The 27,209-nt window shown below is 33.8% G+C and overlaps 1 protein-coding gene across 1 annotated transcript in view; it reads left to right on the plus strand.

Moving 5' to 3' along the window:
* LRRTM4 (leucine rich repeat transmembrane neuronal 4) overlaps positions 1 to 27,209 on the plus strand; it is a 782,577-nt gene that overhangs the window by 132,813 nt on the left and 622,555 nt on the right. The gene's annotated exons all lie outside the window — the stretch shown is intronic.

Raw genomic sequence — 27,209 nt, forward strand, 5'->3', positions numbered from 1 at the left:
TTTTCACTTTCATGTGTCTCCTATATTGTATATATTCATATATTTATCTGAAAAAAATGTGTTTGATTGCAAGATGCAGCTCAGACTCCTCTAAGATGTAATATACAATATGCATATTATGTGCTTTATTGCTTCTTTAAAATTCAAACTATTCTGAAATCCTAAACATATCTGGTCCCACAGGTTTCAGTGAATATGTTCTAGACCTGTTTTAGCATTATTATTTATTATCCATTATGAAGACATTGTAAATTGATGTGATTATGTGAAATGAACAAGTTCCCTTTCAAGAAAACTATTTTTTAAGTCATAATACAGTTAGAAGAACATGATTTGCATTTGACAGTATTATTTGCACTGGAATAATTATACAGAGAGAGAAAAATTAGGAGTTCAAAGTAGGGCACAATGAAATGGAAGGTTCTTTTGGGTCAGGCTAGTCAGCTGGCTTTCTTAAGGCCTAATGTAGATGACATATAGAAATTTGCTGCATTCCAGAGTCTGGCCTTAAGCCTTGGAAACTTTGAAATCTGCCAGCACCTCTTCAAGAATGGGTACGTCATCTGGAGTTTGACTCACCTAATGAAGGCTAAAGTGTATGCCAGCCTGGTAATTTTTAATGGGAACCATCACTACCAATGGAATCGTATATACTTGGTGCAGAGTCTTCCCATTGTCAAGGGGTGTGGAAAACCAAATTATACTCAAGGTATCACTTTTTAAGTTTACGGATAAGAGGACAGTACATTCAGTCCAGCACATGGGAAGAAAACCATATGCATAACTCTATTTATTTAGCATAGAATCAAGACAAAATGATGGAGATAATAGCTATGAGTAATCATACTGGAGACAGAGGAGGCAAATCACGTTCTTGGACCAGGGCACCTCACAGCTCTGCACAACTCTGTAATGAGCACATTCTTTTGTGTGTGTCTCCTTTGTAGTCTATGCCCTGTAAACTACTATGAGATTGATGCATTACTTTTTAGAGATTATAAATAATTTGATCAGGTTTGTCCTCTGGGCGATCAAGTCTCTTTAAAATGTCTCTTCACTGATTCACTATCTGCTGATACCTATGTTTAATTAGCAGTAATTAGTCTTAGAGAATGTCCCTCCTCCCCTCCTTTTTATGATACTTTCAAGATACTCCCTTTTCCTAGAAAGGACTGAAATGCCTGAAAATATAATGGCTATGAAACATGTAATCAGAAAACCTGAGTTCTAGTCTCAATTTTATAAGTTATTCTAGCATGGGAGTCATTACTGTAAATTTCTATTATGCAAATAGAAATATTTTGATCCTGGTATCACATACTTGTTTTGATAATCAACTAGGCAATGCATGTAAAAAGAAATGTGAGAAACACAAAATTCTGTTTAAATTGCATATATTATTATTAGTTTCCAGCATACAATGCATCCTCTTTACACTTAGTAAACATCTGTTGAATGAAAAAGTAAATCAATGAGTCGAGCCATCTGTTAATCACGTCTTGCTGCATTTGAAGTCACAGGTCAGGAGTTCCTACACATGTGATTTACTCATGGGTAAAATAAAGAATCACAGTAAGAGAAGTTGGTAGCAATGTCCACTCTTCAAATATAGATTCTTTTAAGAAACATATATTCAAACATTGATCTCAATTGACCTTGTTGCTCAACACTCTATCTTCAACAATGCTGTTTAATCACTTTACTGCTCTCTGTGTTGTTCAGAAAAACAACTATTGTGCATATTGCCTGGTTTCACCAATATATTGCCTAGTTCCACCAATAAATAGCCTCTTTGCTCTCTACTACGTGGTTGAAATATACCTCTGACACTGCTTTTTATTAAATTGTCATAATCAAATATGCATTCATATCAGTGAAAAGCAAAAGTTTGAGGGAAAGCTTTTATAAAGACTAAATTTACTGCATTTGGATTTAAAAAATTCGTAGACTCAAGAATCAAATAAGCCAAATTTACTTTCTTCTGTCATTCGTCTAACAACATTTAACAAGTTCTCACAGTATGCAAAGCTGTCTGTAGGCACTGTGGGAGATATAAAGATGAATTAAACACACTTCCTACCTGTAAACCTTACAGAGATAAAAAATATGCATAAATTGCTAGAATACAAGCTGGAAATGATGAATGCCTTAAGGGGAGCATAAACAATGTTGAGTTCAGTGGTGGTGGAGATTACTTTCTTGCTGAAGGTAAATATAGAATACATATGCAAATATAGAATACATATGTGTAAACACACACATACATACATGATTAAGGAGGTTGTTTTATGCTAATCAGTCTTTAAAATGTTAATCAGCTTGTAAAATGAACCAATCTTTTCAGAGGTTCCCATTAAAAAAACAACAAAATTAAACATATCCTAATGATAGCACCTAAGTGATTCAGAACAAGATCTTGCTTTAAATGTTCAAAGAAATGTTTCTGTGCAAATATTAATTATAAGCCTGAAAACTATCAAATATAATAATGAGCAAAATTAACTTCATGACAAATGTCATAGAATTACATTCATTTACATGTAATTATTTAAAAGCTGGAAAAAATTATGAAGAAAACTGGACCACTTAAGAATGAAAATCAAAGGACAATAGCTGATGTAATATTGAAATGAATATTAGTGAATGGGAAAGCATCAAAGTATTCTCTGAGTGTTTTAAATAATTTGAAACAAGGCCTTGGTCCAATAGACTTAAAGCATGGATATTTCAAAAATGACTCTGGCCAGCTAGTCTCATTTGTCTCAGTGTATAGATTGCAAAATCAGTTTAGGTCTAGTAAGAGGAGCTCAAGTTAGATATTATAAATTTTCTTAAAACAACCTAAATATGAAGAAAGCATCAGAGCAACTTATTAAGAACTGCCAACTTATAAAATTCTCTAAATTGGCTAAAGAGGCTTGAGATAAGTTATAGATTAGGTGGTCTCTTTAAGGGAATTTTTATGACGGCATAACCAAAACTAGCTAAATTCAAGCACTAGCTACTTGGGGTCTAGTTCTGTGTTTTCAAGAAAATTCTGTAATCTTCCTGAACCACCTTCAGAAAGTAGATATCTTAAATCTCAGGCTACATTAATACCTACCTCATTATTTTTTTTAAAAAATTAAATGAGTTCATACACATGAAGTAAGACTAAAATTAAAATCCTAAGCCTTTCAACTGACTGAACAGACTCCCTTTTGGTTAAGGAGACCACAGCAAAACCTTATCAACAAAAGTTCCTGGCCATGACAGGATGAAAGGTCAGATATACCTCTTACATTGGCTTCCTTTGTGGTTTAGACACAATTGACCAGCAATAACGTTAAATTAGAGATCATAAGACTGATAGAACAGACTCTTTGTGGCCCAACAAGATGCCAAATTATAAACAAGACCAAAGACCATGCCAGGCAAGGGTTAAATCACACACCTTTACACTTAAAGAGTAAGTTCTAGCTGCCACAAGCTTTTTCTATCTAGCAGCTAAATGAGCACTGGCCTTGAGATAAGCAAATTAAGACAACTGCAGTTCAATGCCAGAATCTGACCCTCCACCCCCTGTTCCACAAGCCATAACTACAGCTTTGATGGGACAAGAGATGGATTTCACTCACTTTCTTCTGATAAGAGACCACCAACCCTGGCCTGTTTCTGGCTGGTTTACAAAGCCTGCACTCTTGAATGCCTTCATGTTCATGCTTTACCTTTTGACATATGGGGCCTAACTGTAACATATTTAAATGTTAAGTCTCTACTCCAAAGTGAATATGAGTTGTACGTAACCTGCATGTTCATTCAGTATGCATGTGTTAGGACGCCCTTCATGAATATTCACGGCTCCTCCTGTAACTTGTTGTATATGTGTACTTGGCCTACTTGTTTGGTGTAAATCCCTGTTTCATCCTCACATCTCTTGAAGTGCCTGCTTCTGGGCTCTGCTGGAGGCTTCTTTTCCTAGCCTGTCAGAATGGCCATCTTGCAGGCTGTTATCCTTTATGAGAAATAAAATCTCCTTTCCAAATTTATAGCTCTCATGATTTTTTACTTGACAGAAGTTTAAGAATAGTATCATCTCAGAAATTAGCTCTCAGTAACTATCTTTTCCAAAAGTGAAAATACAATCTTGACAGTAAGGGAAGGAAGGAGAAAACACTGACATGGGAAAATTGATTGTCACTAATGTTATAATGATTATTTCTTTTCCTGCATTAAAACCTGAGTGGAAGCCAGAGGCATTACAACAGAATAAGTACATTAAAATTTTAATTTAAATTTATTTTCTTTTTACACAATTTTCACTTTTTTTCACCAGTTGTTTATAGTCCTTAATTTGCTTATTCTTTGATTCTCGATGTAAAATTTTGAGTTACATAAATAAACCTACAGCTTCATTACAATATAGAGGGATTCCTGAATGTTGCAAAAATGAAGGTATTACATCCAATACTTCATTGCAGTATGGTTGCCAGGTTAAATATAGGACACATGGTTAAATATAAATTTCTGATAAACAAGAACAACTTTTTTCCAAATAAATTTTAATACAAACAAATTATTTTCTTTTTGTCTTTAAAATTCAAATTAATGAGTACATCCTTTATTTTTATTTGTAAATCTGCAACCCTGGACTGTAGGAAATACACTAATCTCCAATGTACTAAACCAAAAACAAATCAATTAACAAGTAGCTCCGTCCCTTTGTCGTGGTCCCTGCCTCCACCTCCTTTATTTAGACTATAATCATTCTCTCCCTAATAATTTCAGTAGCCTCCTAATTGCCTCTGATTTTACATGCTCCCTCTTCCAATCTATTCTCCACACTCTAGTAAAGTGATTGTTCCAAAAAACAAACCTGATCACAGTGACTTGTCTGCTAAAATCTTGCCAATATTTCTCCAGAGCCTTCAGGATAAAACATAAGCTCTTTAGTAAATAATGCAGAGTCCTAGGTGGTCTATGTCAGCCTTCTTCCCCAGTTTGGTGAAAACTAAATTTCTACAATGAACTTCATCCTGTCTTAATTTTTTTTGCCTGGAAGGATCTTCTCAACCCCATTTTTCCACCTGATGAGACTTCTGCTTGCCAGTCTGAATTATGTACCTTTTCTCTTATGTTTTCCCACAGTGTTCCAATATTAGCACTTTATAACAATTGTCGACTAAGACTGCAATTGTCTTTTCCACTCTCTAGTCTCCCTGGTAGACTCTATGCCATGGAAGGGTTAAATACAGGACACATGGTTAATTATAACCATGTGTTTTTGTTTTTCTAATTTGTTTTTCTAATCTTTAATATACACTATTTGACAGTTCTTTTAAGTGGGTTGAATGAAGAAAGAGATTTCTAGTTAAACAATATATTAGGATAGCAAGGTAAGATGAAAAAAGAGAATTGTGAAAAGCTATAATATCAAAAATAAGGCACAATTTTTAGTGTGCTCTTATGTTTTGTCCACCTTTGATTATTTATTGGTGGCATAGTTCTTTTTTTATCTGAAAAGTAAAAACTATGTACATTTATGGCATATATGCTGTTTCAATATATGTATATTCTGTCTAATGGCTAAATCAAGCTATTTAACGTATGATAACACATACTTATAATTTTTGTGTGTGATGAGAACACTTAAAATCTACTATCTTAGCAGTTTTCAATACAATGTACTATTATTAGCTATGTTATTAGTTACCATGATATAGGGTAGTTCTCTTGAACATATTCCTTCTGTGTAACTGACATTTTGTGTCCTTTGAGGAGTATCTTCTCAATATCTGCAGCCCACAGCCTCTGGTAACCAATATTTTACTCTCTGTTTCTATGAGCTCAAACTTTTTACATTGCCCTTGTAAGTGAGATCATGTGGTGTTTGTTTTTCTGAGCCTGGCTTATTTCCCTTACCATAATGTCATTCAGATTCATCTGTGTTGCACAAATGACAGGATTTACTTCTGTCTGGCTTCTTTTGTAAGGCTAAATTATATTCCATTGTGTATATATACTACATTGTCTTTATCCATTCATCCATCGATGGTGTAAACCAAAAAGTATCTGAGACAGGTCTCAGTGAATTTAGAATTTATTTTGCCAAGGTGAAGGGTCATAGCTCATGACAAGGCTTCAGGAGATGCTGAGAATATGTGCTCAAGGTGGTTAGGCTACAGTTTAGTTTTGTACATTTTCTTGGGAAATTTCAAAGTGGGATGGGTCGGGGGCAGGGCTTCCAGGTCATAGGTGGATTTAAAGATTTTCTTATTGGCAGTTGGTTGCAAGGAATAAGCTCTGCCTGAAGAGTTGAAAACAGCTTGAATTAAGATATAGGGTTGGAGATTGCGGAAGCAAGGTTCTTGTCATGTAGGTGAAGCCTCTAGGTAACAAACTTCAGAGAGAATAGATGCAAATGTATTTTATCAAAGATGTCAGACTCTTTGGAGGGACCTAGTAAGGGAAGGAGATTCTCTAAAGAATGCAGTCTCCCCAAGAGATAGCTTTGCAGTGTCATTTCAAAATATGTCAAGCAGTATGTTATGGGGTAAACTACTTTATCTCCATTTAGGGTCTGTTATCTGTTATACAGTGCTGTACCAGAGTCAGACTGGAGTTGGTATCCTATTGCTACAGTCTGTTCTGTCACTCTTAGAATCTCTGTTTTAATGTAAATGCCAGTTAATTGTGCCTGAACTCCAAAAGGAGAAGAGTATAATGAGGCATGTCTGACCTCCCCATTCCAATAATATCATGGCCTGAACTAGTTTTTCAGGTTTGATGGGGTCCCCTTGGCTGAGAGGGGTGGTCCATTCAGTCAGTGGAAGGAATTAGAAATTTGCAGTGGACGTTTGGGTTGATTCCATATCTTGGCTATAGTGAATTATTTCTTTACATGAACATGGATGTGCAGGTTGCACATTTCTTGGCATACGAGGTAAATAACTTCCAATTATTTGTTTAAAAACTGAAAGGATTTATAAGTAACAATATCTCATTTTTGTAAGCATTGAAGATAGATGTGAACTAAATAACATGAACAGAGAAAGAATTCCTTAACTTCTAACCAGGATATTTTAAAATGTGACATAAAACAATGCATTTTTAATGAATAACATATACACAGTGTTTAAAAAGTACAGAAAGCACCCCGTCCTGCTCACCCAGCCATTGACTGCCTGTCCCAGAGATAACCATCTGCAGAGTTCCCCAAGTGCCCTTCCAGAGACCATTTATGCAAATATAAGCAAATATATGCAAATAGAAGCACATATACATTTCCATTGTTTCTAAGGATAATTAAATCTTCAACCAATAAAGAATATAAAGTTATAAAGCTTTCATCTGACCTATTCAAGCAGTCGATTTTATAAGAATAATTATTTTTTACTTGGTTTCACTGTTTCAATCAGTAATTAAGTAATTAAATATTCATTAATAAAGAATTTGTAATGTCCTGATTGCAAATTTTAAGTGGGTCATGCTCTCAAAAAATAAACTCCTTTTCATTGTCTGAAGTTCTTAAAAATTTAAGCAGACAGCCTCTCTAAAAATATATATATTTTCCTTTTATCAGTTTTTTCTTCTCATGTTGCATTTTTGAACTTTTTATTTCTCCAACAATCTTTGAATTCATTTTCAATGCTCAAAAAGATTCAAAATTATAGTTGTTTACAAAGTATATGAAATATATTTTCATCAAAAATATTTGTGAAAATAAAAGTATTAACTTATGAAAATAAGTTATTTTTCTTGTAAATTTTTTTTTTTTTTTTGAGACAGAGTCTTGCTCTGTCACCCAGGCTGGAGTGCAGTGGCCGGATCTCAGCTCACTGCAAGCTCCGCCTCCCGGGTTTACGCCGTTCTCCTGCCTCAGCCTCCCGAGTAGCTGGGACTACAGGCGCCCGCCACCTCGCCCGGCTAGTTTTTTTGTATTTTTTAGTAGAGACGGGGTTTCACCGTGTTAGCCGGGATCGTCTCTCGATCTCCTGGCCTCGTGATCCGCCCGTCTCGGCCTCCCAAAGTGCTGGGATTACAGGCTTGAGCCACCGCGCCCGGCCGTAAAATATTTAATATTATATTTTACAATTTGTTTTAGCCTCTTAATTTTAATTTTGAAAATAATAATCATCATACATAATATTAGTTGACATTTTAAAGATAAATTAAATTTATAACATATTTAATAATAACAAAGGTATTTATAATTTTACCTTGCTAGAATATAAAGAACACTTTGGTTGTTATTGTTAAGAACAGAAATGATGCTTCACATATGTTATGTCTAAATCTTCATATATACATATTTACCAGGGGAGAATTATAAAATAATTGTCAATTATTTTATAATTCAAGATGTTTCTTGACTGCCATGTGCAATTTGTATGAAAGTTGCATGAGTGTTTCGGTACTTTTGGAAACAAAATAAAATAAGATAAAACAAATAGATGTTCCCCAATTTTGAGAAATGATATTTTGTTATGCTAGAATCCATTGCCTTCATGGGAACTTTACTGGTAAATATGTATGCCTTTTTTCCTACCTAAGCCCATCCACTGCTCTTTTCTCTCCGTAGTGTTTAAATGTTGTTTATCTTCCAATAAAGTATAGCACACACATTTTTTTCAGCACTCAGATACACTTAACTTTGTTTTAAAATGAGTAAGACAAATGTTGAAAAGTGTTTCCTGGGGTCTGAGCAGTGTTAATATGAAAGGAAACATTTAAGCATTGTCTTATGCTGCACTTGAATGTAAGATTCTGAGTGACAAGGTGGCCATATGTTCTTTAGTACATGTCCTGAATGTGTTCTTTGTGAAAGGTCAAGTATTCTTTAAGGTAATGGACCCAGGACAGGGACCCTTCTTGCCCAGGTTTAAGGGTAGCACTGATGTGATCATCAGATTGTCTGTTTTTCCTGGGTACGATTCCCATAAATGCTCTCCATTAGATTCACATAACCTAGCAATGTCTGGCACATAATAGGTGCTCAAGAAATGGAAAGAAGAAAGGAAGGGAAGGAAGGAGGAAAAAAGAGGATGAAGGGAGAAAGGGAGGTTGACTCTTATGTTAACTTCTCCTGCTTGTGGGGTGATGGGGTGGGAGGAGTCTCTTAGATCATTTGGCAGTACTTTCTTGAAATAGACATTTTAAGCTCTTCTTGATAGGAGATAATTTTTAATATAGGGAACTATCAGTGTCTTTGAGATAATCAACCAGGAAATATATATGAATTATCCATCCAGTCTGCTAAATGAATAACATTTAACAATTCACAAATAACACAGACTTTATAGTCTTTTTGTTTTCTATCTAAACAAAGAGCTTATTAGTAAATAATCACCTTATAATCACCTGTCTGAAATCACTCACCTACTAGTTACTTTTGTCTTTTTTAACACGGTTTAATGGTTCTACCTTATCAAAAAACTTATTTAGCTTTATCTTTGGTGCTAGCTCTGAGAAAGACTTCAATGCCTTTTTGGCAGGTAGAATTTAACATCTAATCAAGTTCCTCAGACTTTACGAATTTGCTTTTGAAACAAAATCAAGCAATTTTCTGTCCTTTTAATTTTCTATCCTGTTGTTCGGTAGTTATATTAAATATAGGTATAATAAAAATACAGTTAATTAGGTTTGGATTAGCAGTAGGTTTGGCAGCTGTTAAAACAGTGATACACTTCAAAGTGGGATTGTAAATTTTCTCTCAGCATTTTTCAATGCCTAATAACACGATTTTCATAAAACTTAAAATACCTGTGGATACACTAATATTTTGTTGGACATTATGAAAAATCCTCCATTGTTTAGAATCTAACTCTTTCTGAATCCAGACTATCCTTAGAACTTCTCAATAAGTCATAACTTTTGTGAAATGGTTACATTATATTGATAGATATTTGGATCACCACATTACTAATTACAGAATACTTGTATTATATATGAAACTTTAAAGTAAAAATTATATATCCAAGAATATATATATTTATGTGAAATAACATGTATAAACACATACAGATATTTTTTATATATATATATTTCAGTGAATGACAATTAATGGCATAAAACAGATTCACCAGCATGACTGTGTTGGAAAACATTGACAAGGCTTATAGAAAACATCCAGTTAAGATCAAAATGTCAAATATGGTATACACCAAACTGAATCAGTACTATTTAATTAATAGGACTGTGAATGATTTGATACATATAAATAATGGTAATCAAAATAGATACTTCATAAACTATCCTAAAAGAAAAAAAAATTATAAATTTCAAAAACATTTACATTTAACTGCAACACAATTGCATGGAAAAAAATAATTTAATGGCTGCACTAAAGTGAAGAAAAGACACAATGAATGAAAGTGAGAAGCTCTCTCAGATTTATTTCCTCCAAGTCCAGGTAGCTATGACTCCAGACTCTTTTTGTATTGCTGTCATAGTTTTGAATGTCTGCTATAGAGAAATAATATGCTGGTCTTGTAGTTATGAGATCTTTTCCACCAACTGCATGGTGTGACCTTAAAGGGATTTGGACTAGATGATATTTATATCTAATCTAATCCTTTCTGTGACGATTCATTTTGTTCACTTCTCCACACATAGAACCTAAATAACTGTTCGCTTTGAGGAACCCTTACTTTTTTTTTTTTTTTTTAAGATCGAAGTCACTAATCTGACTTTTCCTTCTCTGAAGATGGTCATGTTCCTCAGTCCCCCATCACACTCTCAGGCAAATCAATTTACCACGCGATGACAACAAGACTTCCTCTAGTCCATACCATGAAACCTGCATCAAAGGAGGGATTTGAGCAGAAAAAGAAAAAGAACCTGATGTTATCCCGTCATGTGAAAATATGAAGTAGAGAATATTTAAATATCCTGATCAATATTATTTTTTACTATCAATGAAGTGGAATGTCATAAAAATTTGAGGACATTTTAATAGTATGATCTTTATTCAAAAAACATAATATCATGAAGAAACCTCATTAACTATTAGCTGTACGCTTTCCAACTCATTACCATTTTCCTGCTTTTTAAGTAATTTTCCTCATCAGGTAGAATGAATTGCCTTTAGGTAAGCTAGTCCTTGTCAAGAACTGTGAAGGGCCTGAGATGTTAGCCTGCGTGCAAGCTGACAAGTTATCCTGACCAACTTTCATAGAAGCTGGCAGAAGACACATGAAGAGTCAAGGCAAAGCAGGCAGCATGAATTGTGTGTTCACGTGGGCTCCCCTTGCCCATCCCTGATTCCCAAAAGTAATGCAAAGTAGGCCAGCTTAATGGTGTGCATGTACTGGCTTTGTGTGACAACTGAGAAACCTTGAGTGTAAGAAACCCCAGTCTTGTAAAGAGGGCTGCTAGAAACCCTGCCAAAACTTTGCCCCAGAGGGAGACATACTGGTTAGCAAGCAACCTGCCCTTTGCTCAGAAGACATACAGGAACATGAGAAATCCATGGTGGATTACCTCCCACAGTCCGCAAACAAACAAACAAAAATCAAAAACAAAAATTTAGAAAGTTTCCCTTGGTTTACAAATGAGCAAGCTCATATATATCAGTATGTCCCCTTTCCTGAGCAAAAGGCACAGAAATGCCATAATCAATCAAATATAATCACATCTAACATCTATAATGCCTGTAGTATTTCAAGCATTTTCATATATACTTTCATTCTAATTCTTAAAGCATCTCCCTAAGGAATATTATACTGTTCTCAATTGCATAGGTAGGGAAAGTACACTTCATGCAGGGAATATTGCCTGCCTCTCAGTCATGAAACCATTCCATAGTGGCACTGGGCTTCAAATCCAGGACAGTAAATTGAGAAGGAATTAGCATGAGACCTTAAAATTGAGTGAATGTAATGACCAACTTTTTTTTTTTTTTAAGTTCTGGGATACCTCTGCGGAACGTGTAGTTTTGTTACATAGATGTACATGTGCCATGGTGGTTTGCTGCACTATCAACCCAATAGCTAGGTTTTAAGCTCCACATGCATTAAGTATTTGTCCTAATGCTCTCCCTCCTCTTGCCCCCAACCTCCCGACAGGCCCTGGTGTGTGATGTTCCCCTCCCGGTGTCCACATGTTCTCACTGTTCAACTCCCATTTATGAGTGAGAACATGCGGTATTTGGTTTTCTGTGGAAGACAGTGTGGCGACTCCTCAAGAATCTAGAACAAGAAATACCATTTGACCCAGTAATCCCATTACTTTCTACATATGGCTTTCTACATATGGCTAGCCAGTTTTCACAGCACCATTTATTAAATAGGGCATCCTTTCCCCATTTCTTGTTTTTGTCAGGTTTGCCAAAGACCAGATGGTTGTAGATGTGTGGTATTATTTCTGAGGGCTTTGTTCTGTTCCATTGGTCTATATGTCTGTTTTGGTACCAGTTCCATGCTGTTTTGGTTACTGTAGCCTTGTAGTATAGTTTGAAGTTAGGTAGCATGATGCCTCCAGCTTTGTTCTATTTTCCAAAGCCAACAATAGCTAAGAGGATTTCTTCTTTCCAGTGAATCTGCTTGGAAAATCTCTTTGGAAGCACAGTAAACACAGTTGTTTTCTCTTGCCTATTGTTAATGTAGTTGTTAGTTGACTTAATATTGGCTGAGCCCTAAGGACAAAAGGTTGGGAAATGTACAGTTAAAATTATTAATGGAACTTATAAAATCAAATTGTTCATTAGAGTGCAATGTAGTGCAGATCCATTTTGAAAAATTCTATTTTCTATTATCTTGTGATCTGTTTCTCAGGCACAAGTTTTAGCCTACAGATATTCACTGTGATTGGTGATCGTTACTTTTAAAAATATGTTACAATAACAATGTTATTATTTACCTTTCTAACAGTATTTTCATTCTTCCCTTTATGTTTTCTTTTTATGCAATTTTAGCTTGGCATGGCATTTAGATAATTAAAATAATTCTGGTTATAACTGGTAAATAATTGGTTCTCTGTAAATACCTACTGCTTGAATATTATAATATTTGCGGGTTTGCTATAGCATATTTGTATAACATGAAATTTGTCTTTGGTAGAGGTGGATTTTGGTTTATAGCAAGATAAAGTTCACATATGCTAACTTTAAATCTGAACTTGATCCATTTTCACCTACTTTCCTTTACAGATTTGTTATTCCATCAACAATGGTTTATTTACTTTCCCAGAAATATTATTTCAGATTTATCTTTTTACCAATTCCTTTTCCTTTTGCCAGAGAGAGATAAAAAGAGATAAAAGCCAATTTGAGTTCTATCTTTTCTTTAATCTTTTCCTTAAACATCCAAGTTTTCAATGATCTTTCAGTTTCAACTTCTAAATGCCATTTTTTTCATTTAATTTGGTCATGAGGATCTTAGTGTAAACCTGTCTATTGCTAGTAGTAATACTGTTACTAATGGTAACAGTAACAGTAGTAAGCAAAGTAATGATAAGTAATTAATATTTATTAAGAGTTTAATGTATGTAATACATTGTACAAAACACACATTTTCTTTTTCTTTTTTTTTTTTTTTGAGACAGAGTCTTGCTCTGTGCCCCAGGCTGGAGTGCAGTGGCGCGATCTCGGCTCACTGCAAGCTCCGCCCCCCCGGGTTCACGCCATTCTCCTGCCTCAGCCTCCTGAGTAGCTGGGACTACAGGCGCCCGCCACGGTGCCCGGCTAATTTTCTTGTATTTTTAGTAGAGACGGGGTTTCACCATGTTAGCCAGGATGGTCTCGATCTCCTGACCTCGTGATCCGCCCGTCTCGGCCTCCCAAAGTGCTGGGATTACAGGCTTGAGCCACCGCGCCCGGCAACATTTTCTTATTTCTTATAATATTCTAACACATTGAGTTCTTTAAGAAAGATTGAGATACTGAGTTTTTGAATAGTCACATAACTTGGGTCACGTCACACAGCTTATCAATACTGAAATTCAAATTCAAATTTTTTTTATTTCAAGACTTCACATTCTACACTATCAAACTATATGTTGTGTTTAGTGAATTAAAAAAATATCTTTATCTGATGAGTGCAGCACAGCAACATGGCACAAGTATACATATGTAACAAACCTGCACATTATGCACATGTACCCTAGAACTTAAAGTATAATAATAATAAAAAATAAAAAATTAAAAATTAAAAAAATTAAAAAAAGAACTGAAAAAAATATCTTTATCTACCTAATATAATACAAGTTTTTTGAGGGAAATGACAATATCTGATATATTTCTGGCTCCATCATAGAGCTTAATTTCCTGTATACTAAAAATCCATAAGGAATATGAAGTCATTAATTGAACAACTGATATAGTTAGTTATAAAACTCATTTTTAACAAAAGGCAAATATTAAGAGTGATACTAAAATAATCTGTTAGCCTTACTTACTCAAACGTTTTCTCTGTCATGCATTTATATCCAGCTCTGTATTAAATTAAGCTCTGAAAGAGTACAGCCTGGTGTAGTGGTTCTCTTACCTGAGCTTGCATCAGAATTCTCTTCAGGTCTTAATGAATCAGATTACTGGGCCCCACCACTGAAGTAGATTTGAGGTCTTTGAGGTCTCATTCAGCAGATTTGAGGTCTTTGAGAACTACTTGTCAGTACTTCCAGAATCAGAAAGTTTGAGCTAGAATCCTAGCTGTGCCATTTATAAGCTGTCTGAACTTGAACAAGTGATAAATATCTCTGGGCCTTAGTTTTTTCCACCTATGTGAAGGGTATATTAGAATTTTTGTGTGTATTAAATGACACAACATATGCAAATTGCTTTAAGCAGAACCTGGGACATATATAATAAGCACTTAATAATTATTAACCATATTCATTTTGTATTAACTATAATTATTAATTGCAAACATATTACCAACTCCTTATTAGACTGCCTTTTGTGTCGTAGTGGGAAAATCAAAGCTCTGAGAAATAAATGCTGAGGTGTGATTTTCAGAATAGAGGAGAAGAAAAGGATCACGTTTAAGAAAGTTATGACAAAGGCCTTAGTAGAAGAAAGATCATTCAGATATTTAGATCCAAAACAATTGTACAAAGGACACAGAAAACCCCACAGGAAAAAAAAGTGTCTGTAAGAAGAAGCAGAAAACAGAATGATTTAAAATGAAACAGAGCAGAGGTCAAGAAAATTTTAGTTAACATGGTACCCAATCTGAAAGGTACACAATTCAAGATGAATTCATCTAAACATAAAATTATTACTACTTTATAAATAGTAACATAATGTTAGTTTACTCAACCATTTTACTTTAGAGTATGAAACATGGCATTGGTGTAATTTCTGTACTTAATTTGAGGTACCAAACTATACCAAATATTCTCAATATCCCCTGAATATGTTGTCTATAAAATGAGAGACTAGGGGAATTTTTGCAATTTACCACTCCAAATGGAAAACACCAGCAGCTCTGAATCTGTATATTTTCTTAGCAACAGAATAGATTATATCAGGGCTCCACTCAAGTCAGTTTTTTAAATAGCAAATGCTTAAGAGATGAAGGATGTGGATTTTGGTATGGCTAGTCCCTCACCAACTGGCCCATTTTCAGGTTAGATCTCATGTACTCTTAGATTCAATTTAATTAAAAAATTTAAAAAGGTGAAAATTATTTCCTTCAGTTTTTAACAAGATCAATTTATTCTAATCTAAAATAATCTGAGCAGAAAATGCAGCAGGGGCCTAATTTCCCACTAAACAGTTTTAGGTAAAAGGTCATTTTATGGTCACTGTTGTGACTATAAGTTTCTAATTGTTTTTGTATATGTCATGAAGCAGACAATAGGGAAATAAAGCAGAGTAACATTGCCAAGACTTAAGGAAAGAACTATCACTTCCACAATTTTTCCTCAGAATGTAGTCTCTGGGTGTCTACCCAAGAATAACATAAGAGGTTTGTGAGAAATTTTGGGGACATCTCTAAGGCCCTCTGACTTACAATTTCTTGGGTGTAGACTCATAAATTAGTTGCTTTAGAGGTTTCACAGATAATTCCCTTTATCCAGAGCCTGTAGCTATCTGATGTTGACAAGCACAGGGTTTCTGGGAGAAATTATGTGGTTAAAAGCAAATTACATTTTCTTTCTTTAGGTTAAAGTGTGCAAATAAATTAAACACACCATCAGTGATAATATATTTGCTGAGAGAACAAAGCACAAGGTAAACAATGCTTTACTTTATATTTAGCAGACCTGCCATATTTTTATGTATGCCCTAGATTCAGTGTAGAAAAGTATTCAGAGAGTATGATAAGCCTAGATACTTGAGCCTTGACCATAGTTTAGAAGACAAGAACACCATTTTAGGAAAATGTTCCCCTTATGCAAGCGTTCTTATCTGGAAAATATCTAAATAGATATCCATATCACATGATAACAATGCAGATGAAAATGCATCATATAGCTTATTAATATTCCAATTGAAAAGCTAAAATGTCTCATATAGTTGTTATTTATTATATATACCATATTATAAATGGCATGTAAATAAGTTCCTTCTTTTCCAAAAGAAGGGAGACAACAATAAAAATACATTATCTTGTCATAAGAATATAAGATTAGTGTCATATACTTTTTATCCACATAAGATGTATATGTATAGCTGTAGAATAAATATCTAGAAGTGGGTTTAATGGATATTATTTTTCAAAATGTCACTACATCATCTACTAAAAAGCTTATGACAACTTGAACTTTCATCAAAACATTAAGATAATCAATTATTTTTCCTAATTCTCTTATCTATAGTAGGTATTAATACTTTTTAAAATCTTTATCATATGAAGATAAATGTTACGTATTTATTATAATTTTATTTATTTATGGCTGAGATTACAGATTTCGTATGCCTATTCACTATTTCTATAGTTATTGACCAATTCTGCTACTAGTCTGTATGACTCTTACTGATTTGTAAAATCTTTTAGTGTTAAAGCAATTCGCTCCCTTGCTGTTATACGGCTGCTCCTTTTTCTTTGTCATTTGTCATTTGGCTTGGTTAATGATATTATCTATACAAGAGATTTAAACTTTTGTGTAATCAAATTCACTAATATTTTATTTTCTGCTTTTGGTATATGTAACATTTGTAGAGAGCCTGTTAACTTCTGTAATCTCTTATAAATATATTTTTGGTGCTTTCAATATATTAATAATAATTTATACTATATATTACAAAGATGTAGTTTGTATCTATTCTTCATATGTTTATTGTGCTTCCATTCCAACAAGCCAAAATTTACAGAAAATAATATGTTTATTGTGTTTCACTTAATCAAAATAACTGCTTTATGCTATCATATGGATAATTCACATAAAAAGGTTAGAAAATTCAAAAAAGAAAAATTAGAATTATTCATAATAGTAACAACCAGATACTAAACGGCCACTAGTTATTGTATATCATTCACTTCATTTATTCATTTATTATTTTTTATCTGTCTATTGATTTTCTCATTTAAAATAGTTCTCTGAATAATTTTTAAAAATACAATATATCTCATTTCACCTGATGTTCCTTAGAAATATTACTTTAGAAAATACATAAGAACTTAATTATATAGTATACCTTAAGCCCTTTTCCTTTTTTTTTTTTTTTCTTTGAGATGGAGTCTCACTCGGTCGCCCAGGTTGGAGTGCAGGGGCGCGATCTTGGTTCACTACATCCTCTGCCTCTAGGATTCAAGCAATTCTCCTGCCTTAGCCTCCCTAGTAGCTGAGATTACAGGCACGCACCTCCGGGCCCAGCTAATTTTTGTATTTTTAGTACAGACAGGGTTTTACCATATTGGCCAGATGGTCTCGAACTCCTGACCTCAAGTGATCTGCCCACCTTGGCCTCCCAAAGTGCTGAGATTACAGGCATGAGCCACCACAGCTGGCCTACCATAAGTTTTAAACATGCTACTTCAAGTTTAAATTTTTGCTATTTTACTAAAATTGTGTTTAGTATCCTTTTACATAGACTACTTAAGGAAATAATCATTATGAAAAATTCTTGGAAGCTGAATTCCTGGGTCAAATTTTGTTAATATATTTCTAGGTTTTTCCATATGTTGCCAAATTGTCCTTAAGAGATTTTTACTTACTGTTAGCTCATGAACTGTGCATGAGGCTTTCCATTTGAATAAAACCTTGCCAACACTTAATAGTGCTTTTAAAGTTAAATATGTAAAAATAAAAATCTTTGAAAATCTAATGCGCAAATAGTATTTTTTTGGGGGGGGGAGGGTGGGGGACGGAGTCCTGCTCTGTTGCCCAGGCTGGAGTGCAGTGGCCGGATCTCAGCTCACTGCAAGCTACGCCTCCCGGTTTTACACCATTCTCCTGCCTCAGTCTCCCGAGTAGCTGGGACTACAGGCGCCCGCCAGCTCGCCCGGCTAGTTTTTTGTGGTTTTTTTAGTAGAGACGGGGTTTCACCGTGTTAGCCAGGATGGTCTCATCGCCTGACCTCGTGATCCGCCCGTCTTGGCCTCCCAAAATGCTGGGATTACAGGCTTGAGCCACCGCGCCTGGACGCAAATAGTATTTTTAAATCTAATTATAGATTCCATGCAATAGTTGTCCTTGTTGTAAAGTAAGTCACAAGATAATCCGTAAGTCATAATCAGTCGTAAAATAATCATTCATAAGAAAATCTATATACTATTTGCTATTATTTGCATAGTCTACTGGCTTAAGAAGTATTATCTAATGAAATGTAAGCTACATATGCCTTCTTATTGCTTGCTATGTGAAATAAATACGTTGTTATGAAACTGTAAATTATGAAACACTAAATAAAACTTTTAAAAGCAACCTGAGATAAAGATAGACCAACTACAAATTAGCAGCAATGAGACTGAGTAGATTTCTGAACTTCAAAGGAAAGGTCAGAAAATACTGAAATTATATTTTTAACCTGTTGGGAAAAATAATTGCCAGTCTTCTGTTTGATATCTAAATGGAAAGATGGCAAAATTAAAAACAAAACAGAATTTATTCATAGCCCTTAACTAAAGAATTATCACAAAGGTAAAATTGAAAAGGAAAAGGAAAAATAACCCAATAGAGAATATAGTTAAATAAAAATTAACAAAGATATTGATAGTCATGTAGTGAAATTTATAAATAATTAACTGTAAATGTGAATATTAATAGCAGAAACTAGTGAGGGAGATTGAATTCAAGGTAGAGGTAAAATAAAGGACAGCAACAACATGCCATATGTGAGGAGAGTCACTGGAGTTAAGCTAATCTGAATGTCAGATATAATTGGAGAAGAGAGTGTAGCTGCATATTTTCTTTGTATATTGCCATGCCAAATATTTATCATAAAATGCACCTAAGCATTAATATCACATAAATCTAATGTATTATTTTCAAACCAGTGACAAGATAGAGGAGGAAAAGTAATTAATAAAGAAAATTCTCTGGAAAACCAGATAGCCAAAACAGGGGAGGGTGGGAATAACCACTGCCAATAAAATTTCAATATAGAGCAAAATAAATCCCCAAAATGGTAACTAAAATAGGTAAAACAAAATCTACTCTGGAAATAAATACATAGTAGATGAATATATTATACATATCACTATATAAGTACAATCATTGAAACAGAACGCCTCTGAAATATATAAAGATTAAAAGCAAAAGAATGAAAAAATACACTAAGCAATTATGGACAAATGACAACAATATTAGATAAAATGAACAAAAAACATTTCTAGTGATAATGAACATCGTTTATGCCTAATGACAAAAGGAAGAGTTAACCAGGAAGATTTAATATTTCTGAGCACTTGTGTGTAAAGGTGAACACTGTCACCTCAACACGTTCCAGGTAAACCTCCAGTGGTTTCATTTGCTCAGTATTTACCATAACCAGACAGGAGGGTCCATTGTGCAATTGAGAACACTGAGGCAGGTGAAATTGTAAATGCCCTTCCTGTTCTTACATATCTAGCCATGGGCACAGCCACATGTGTACCCAGTAAGCCTGGCTTCAAAGCTTGTGCTGGTGGATGACATAAGGTGAAGCTACCTCAATCATAGCAGGAGACTTTTACCTCACATCTGAAAGAATACAGATTGTATCCAAGCACAAGTTGAACTTTTAATGCCTAATTAGGTCCCAGGTTACAAATAAAGTCTTAAAAATTACCCAGTTGTTGAAAATATATATAATGTATTCTCACTGCTCTCAGTAAATTTTCTTTTAAAAGATGATAGATCCCAAAATCTTATATAGAGATAAATTTTGAAAAGACACACATATCTGGGATGAATTTAAAGTAGCATTTAAAATAAAATTATAGCCTTAGGTGTAACAGAACAAGATAGAAAATCAAATAAATTTTTTATCACAAGATGACAAGGGGAGATACTCCCCAAACTAGAAATAAATTGATAAAAGCAGGTTAATAAAGTGGAGAATGAATTGAAATATAGAGACTAATTCATACTCCAGAATTTATAATTTAGAAAGTAAAATAAAACAGATAAATATATGGCAAGATCCAAAGAGAAAAAAAAAGATAGAAATTTCTACAAAATAATATTGAATGGGAGTAGGTATTGTAATTTGTAATTACAGATGCAGTTTTAAAAATTATAAAAGAATACTGTTAATAGTTATGAGCAAAGAAGTCTGAAAACCTGTGCAAAATGAACTTTTTTTAGAGAAACTAAATTACCAAAGTATTTTTAAAAGCTGTACAATTTTGATAGGAATACAGACTTTAAAGAAATTAGTTTTTAAAAGATTAATAAGTTGATTTTTTAAAGAAATTTGATGTGAAAAGACAAAATAATGTGTTTACAGGTTCTATAGAGGAATGAAGAAATAAATACCTTCTGACCAAATAGATATTATCTGAAACATGGAGAGGTGTCTCAGTATTACACAATCTATTCATATAATTTATCACATAAACTGATTAAAGAGAGTAAATAAAAGTGATCTTCAGAGAATCTGAAAAGGACTTTATAATATTCAGTACCTCTGTAAGATTTATTTTTTAGCTGTTTGTAGATAGATTACTTATTTAACCTGATTAGTATTATCAAACAGTTGCAGAAAATGTCTCACTTAATGGGAGACATTAGAACATTCATTAAAAGTCACATACACAGAAAAGATGCCACAGTTGACATTGACCTAGAGATCCTATCCAAAACAATAAGACTAAAAATAAGGTAAAAGATGTAAGAATTAGAAAGAAGAAATAAAGTTGTCAAGAATAGTGTAAATATTCATATAGTATATCCAACTATTACCTGAAGAATAATATTACACATAAAATTTTAGAACTAATATTGGCATTTTTAAGATCAGTATACACACATCAGTAGTGATCTAATGTAGTATAAATAAAAACATAGAAAACTTAATTTTAAAAAATAACAGCTTTCCAGTGCCCAGATCTTGATTTCTAATACCATTCTTCAAGAAAAGGAATGAAAGATTCTTGGAAAAATGAACAGAATTAGTCTAGTATAACTTTTAATGCCAGAAAATAAAAGTGTTTAAAACACAAAACCATAAAGGCATTTCAATGGAATACAGGAGCAATGTATATTGATTTTCACTAGCCAAAGCTGGAACAGTTTCAGCAGCTAACTAAATAACACGATATTACATCATCACTCATAATATAAAATAAACATGCCCCTAGTGATATAAATAATTGATTGAATAAATAAATAGAAACATATGGAGAAAGAGATAAATCTCCCATAAGGAATAATTAAAAATATTTCTTGTAGTTATTCTCTGTACTTCAAGAATAGAAGCTTAATTTCCCATTCCTTCAGTATGGGATGTGCTTAGTGATTGGTTTCCAAAGAGTAGAGTATTGAAAGTACTGGAAAATAGCTTTACAGAGGAGAAACTTCACATATATCACCTCAGAAAGGTGATTAAGACTAACATCACTAGTGATAAATATTGTTGATGGCATGACAAATCATGATAGTTGATAAATTATGAGAATAGCACTTTGCCTCTGCAGCCTTCTCATACAAAACCCATAACCTCAGTGTAATTGTGAGAAAAGCGTCAGAGAGAGATCAATTGGCCTAAGATTGAGATCAATTGAGGGACGTTCGAAAATATAACTGACCATTTTTTTTCTCAAAACCGTCATCCAAACAAAGTCTGAAGAACTGTCACAGATTACAGGATGTTAAGGAGATATGAGGATATGTCATGTGGTATCTAGGATGGTATTGGGGATGGGGACTGAAAAAGGATATTAGCAAAACAAACAAACAAACAAACAAACTTGTGAAATCAGCACAAACTGTGGAGTTGAGTTAATAGTAGCATGGCAATACTGGTTTCTCACTTGTGACAAATGTAATACTGTTTTGTGAAAAGATGTCAAAAGGGGAAATTAGGTAAGAGTTATACCGGAACTCTTGGTACGACATTTTCAACGTTTTTTTTTTTTTTTTTGGTAAATCTAAAACTATTCTAATATAAAACAGTTAGATATATTATTAAATGGAAAAATTTCTCATAACCAGAAGATCTTTATGCCTAAGACTAAATCTTACACAATAGGTAGAACTATCATACAAAAATAATTTAGTTTCGTCTTTTCTTTCAGAGAAAGCTAAAGACAACCATAGCAAGATATTAACAAGTTCTATTTTCTAGGAACAGCCACAGCCAGCCACAACAGGAACAAGTACTGCATGATTCTATTTGTATGAACGATTTAAAATAGAAGCAGAGAGAATGGTGGTTGCCAGGGATTTAGGGAAAGGGGAAATGGGGAATTGCTATTCAATGGATATGAAGTTTCAGTTATGCAAGGTGATTTCTATAGCCAAGATGCAGAAACAGCTTAAATGTCAATAGACAGTTAAGTAGATAAAGGGAATGTGGTACATATGTGCAATGAATACTATTCAAAATTGGAAAAGAAAGAAATCCTGCCGTGTGCAACAACATTGATGAAACTACATTATGCTGGGTGGTATAAGCCAGAGGAGAAATACTGCATGATTCCACTTATATGAGTTTTCTATGATAGTTAAACTCATGGAAGCAGAGAATAGAATGGTGGTTGCAAGGGGCTGGGGATAAAAGGAAATGAAAAGTTGTTATTCAGTTATATATTTTCGGTTATACAAGATGATTAAGTTCTAGAGATCTGCTATACAGTATTGTGCCTATAGATAGCAGTACTATTTGTTCCCTTAAATTTGTCAAGAGAGTATATCTCATGTTAAGGCTTCTTATCACAAAATAGAACAAACAAACAAGAAGATGTGCAAGGAAACTTTTGGAGGTGATGGATATGTTTATTATCTTCATTGTGATAATAGTTTCATGGGTATATGCATATGTCAAAAATCATTAAATTATATTAATTAAACATATACAGTTATTTCATATATCAAAAATACTTTTAAAAACCTGATAATAGAAAAAGAGGGAGGATATCATATTATCTGTTCCTAGTAGAATTTACAAAGTACATCTTAGAAAATAAGTTAAAACATTCCTCCTGAATCTGAAAATATGGAAATCTGAAATTTGTACTACTTAAACTCTCACAGATTGGTGGAGCATGCACAGAGAGAAAAAAGGCAAGAAGGAAGAAAAGAGTGAATGTATTTTTAAATACATTTTAAATACAGACTTTTAAAAATGTATTTTAAATACAGACTTTAAAAATTTTGGACTAAGATTCAGAAAAAAATAGGAAAAAATGAAATGTAGAAAGCTTAGAAAATTAGAAGAAATTTAGAAAACTGACTGATAGACTAGTAGGATTGTTCAGTAATTTCTGGAGGAGGTTCTTCTAGAAACTGAAATTTCACAGTAGAAAAAAGTTAGTAACTTTTTTCCATTTCACAGAAAGAGATGAGAGAGTTTTTCACTTTAAGATGACTTTTGGAACTTAAAATTTATGGCAACAAGATCAAGTAGTGGTACAACCACAGAATATTTGATACCGCATTTGTAAACTAGGTATAGATAAATCTTTGAGACCAGATGGTCTCTAGTAAAGAATTTTGAAGGCAATTAAGGCTGACATTAAACTTTTACCAATAAATTTATACAGCCATTGAAAGTAATCGCTCTGCTGGAAACATTCTGGCTTGAGGAGTGGGTTGACTCTCATACAAAAATAAAGTCTCACTGTAAAGTCTAGAATGACCACCTAGTGAACTTCAGTTCCATATAAGAGATGATGAAATCTATGCAAATATATTGATGTCATTCACATTTTAACAAATACTTTTGAGAAGAGAAAGGGTTTATTTATTTGTTTGTTTGTGAAAACCGTATCTGTCTAAAGTGGAAACCATAGGGAAATGGGTACCGTGTGTTAGAACCTGGGATATCATTTTTTAACATCTTCATAAAATATGGAGAGAAGTCCACTGCCTAATTGTATTGCATTCTCTGCATAACAGTTTACTCTTCTCCTTTCAATATGTTTATTTCCATTCACTCTTAAATTCTTTCTTAGTTCCTCAGTCTTAAATTACATCCCATGCTTGTTCACTTTTAATTTCAGTCTTTTATTTTCTACAGCTATTTCCTCCCATATCACATCTTCACATCTTCCTATACTCTTGACTGTGCCAAGCTTCCTGAAATTTTTTTATCTTTCTGCAGCAGTAGAAATGGTAAACAGGCGGGTTGTGGATATAAGCTTGCCTTCTTGCTTCAGATCTTAGCCAGTGGAAAAGTGAAGGTCAAAATCTCCCCGTACAGTTTCTCATTTCCAGCAAGGCTTTGTCTTGTTTGACTCTGTTAACCTAGCAAGCTCATCTTCATTTTCCACTATATGATTTTCTGGCACTGTCACCTGAAGGGCATAAGAAAAAAATACAGGCTTTTCATTAGGCATTAACCTGAGCTGTTTCCACTCTTGCATAGACTTTTCTAGCTCTGTGTTAACAGGAATGTACCTCTGCAAGAAACCCCCTGATTTCTACTGTCACATTCTCACCTTACTTCCTGGCTATTTTCTGAGTTTTATATCTAAGAATAGCTTTAACAATGAAGGAGGGTCAGAAAAGTAATGGAGTCCAAATAATATCTGTGATTTTGTTAATAGCATAGGGTGCCTTTGTCAAATTCCTATTTTTGATATCACATGTTTATATAAAATGTTTTCATTAGGGGATGCCGGGTGTAGGGTTCCAAAAAACTTTCTATGCTAATTTTACAGTTTGTTATAAGTCTTATTGTTTTTCAAAATAAAAAGTTAAAAAAATAAAGGAGGAGAAGACCTTAAAATATATCACCAGTTTTATAAAAGGACAACTGCCCCATTCTATGTTTTGTGCTAGCTTTGGATTTCTGAGTCTGGAAGCAAACAGCAATTTAAGACAAATGATTTTTTTTTTTCAGTACTGTTCTCCCAAGTGAGCTTTATTTCAGAAAACAAATTTGAGTTTTCTATAATGTAACAACTAAATATATTATTTGTTTACACAATAATATAATAAACACAATCTGTTTATTACTCATTTGTTTCTAAAAAGTCTTCAAAAATTCCTATTACAAGTTGCCTATCAATTGAAATTCTAGATACTTTAAGTGACTCTTCATCTTTTAAAAAAAACTTTCTAATTTTTGTTTTTGAATATATATATATATATGTTTTTGTAAAATTGTTGTTTTGCTTTTGAGGACTGAGAAGTGTTACATCAGAGTTTATATGCAGATGCCATTTTAAGCCAAAGTATCCTAAATCTAGTGATATTCCTTATGACCGTTTTTACTAAGCCTTTTTTTTTTATTCAGAAATCATTAAGTTTGTTTCTGTGAGCAAGTAAATTGTGTTTGACCAGCTGTTCTATTACACTCATTTCCAGAAAGAATTGAATTTGCTTCTGAACTCTGAACTCACAATGCTAAACTTGGCAAAATGTGTTTTCTCATCCCTACCCCAAAAGACCAAACACACACAGTTATTTAATATAATGTGATTTTGAGTCTTGGCTTAAAATGAAATAGAGGCTTACAGCAACTAGAGTATATTTTCCATGAAGGTCCATTTGTATGTCTTATAGAGTGAAGAAAACACCATTAATGCTCAAGTATTATTTGCAATTTATTCTTTATTGGATCAATTGTAATGTAAGTGGAAAATTTTTTTACTAGACCACAATGCCTAGTACCCTTTCAGCAGTTTGTAATGAAATGACTACATGTGATTTATGATTTATTATTAAGGGTATTCCAAAATCAGTATTATTCTTGAAATGTGCTATCAGGCTCATGGTGTCCATTAAAAATTAAATAGGATTCTTAAAGTCTGGTAGTGTGCTTCCCACCTAGCAAAATGTATAACAGATAGAGACTATTCAGTCAACTTACCAAAAATTTATTAAGAATATAAATACATGAAAGGCAACCTATGGATGAGCAAGTTTCTATGGCACATCTGTATGTCTCTGGGCAGTTTTGTCCTACATTGTCTTTTCAAGGATGTTTATATAACAAAATGCCTTGGAAGGTAGAGATTAATTCTCCCTCTAAGACAGATGGCAGATTTGTTCCTAACCAGAATAACAAACCTAATGTCTTCCTCCTGTACAAAGTTGGACAAGTTTGCCAGGAGCCTATTGTCATACATATTTTTAAAAACTATGGTGTCTCCTTAGCTGTAACACAAATCTACTGTGTGCACAGTACCACATGCACCATTTGCATCACTGCTGTGGGACTTGAGGGGCATGGAGAACCAATGCAAACATAAACTTCGTGTGTCTTATTTCCTGGGAATAAAGTCCTTTGCTTCTTACCCACAAATTTTGTGTCTTCTGCCAGTAAGTATGAAACTCTAGCAGATTAGTTTGTTAGTCTTCAAGTAGAGTGAAATCTCCTTCCCTTCAAAGGTTCTTGATATGACCATTTAGTGGGGAGCACATTTTGACTGTGTGAGTAGCTGGTGAGAACATGGGGCCAAGTAAGGTCATTAGGATTAAGGGGATGAAGTTGAGAGGGAGGAGCCAATAGAAAAAAGAAATTGGAGATTTGTAAAGGAAATAAGGTTAATTAGTGTAGTCAGGTCTTATAGCAGAAAGGAGAACCCCCAAAAACCAGAGCAAAGCATGGCTTAGAACAAGAAGAAGGTCACTTCATTCTGCGTGATTGGTGAAAAGAGAGAAAGGATGGTTGTGGCAGTAGAAGTGTAATAGATAAAGAGGTGGAATGTTGAGGGAAATCAAGCCTGATAGCCACAAGTGTCTAGGTTGTCATG

This window comes from Macaca mulatta, chromosome 13 (assembly GCF_049350105.2).
Source record: "Macaca mulatta isolate MMU2019108-1 chromosome 13, T2T-MMU8v2.0, whole genome shotgun sequence".
NCBI classification, from domain to species: Eukaryota; Metazoa; Chordata; class Mammalia; order Primates; family Cercopithecidae; genus Macaca; species Macaca mulatta.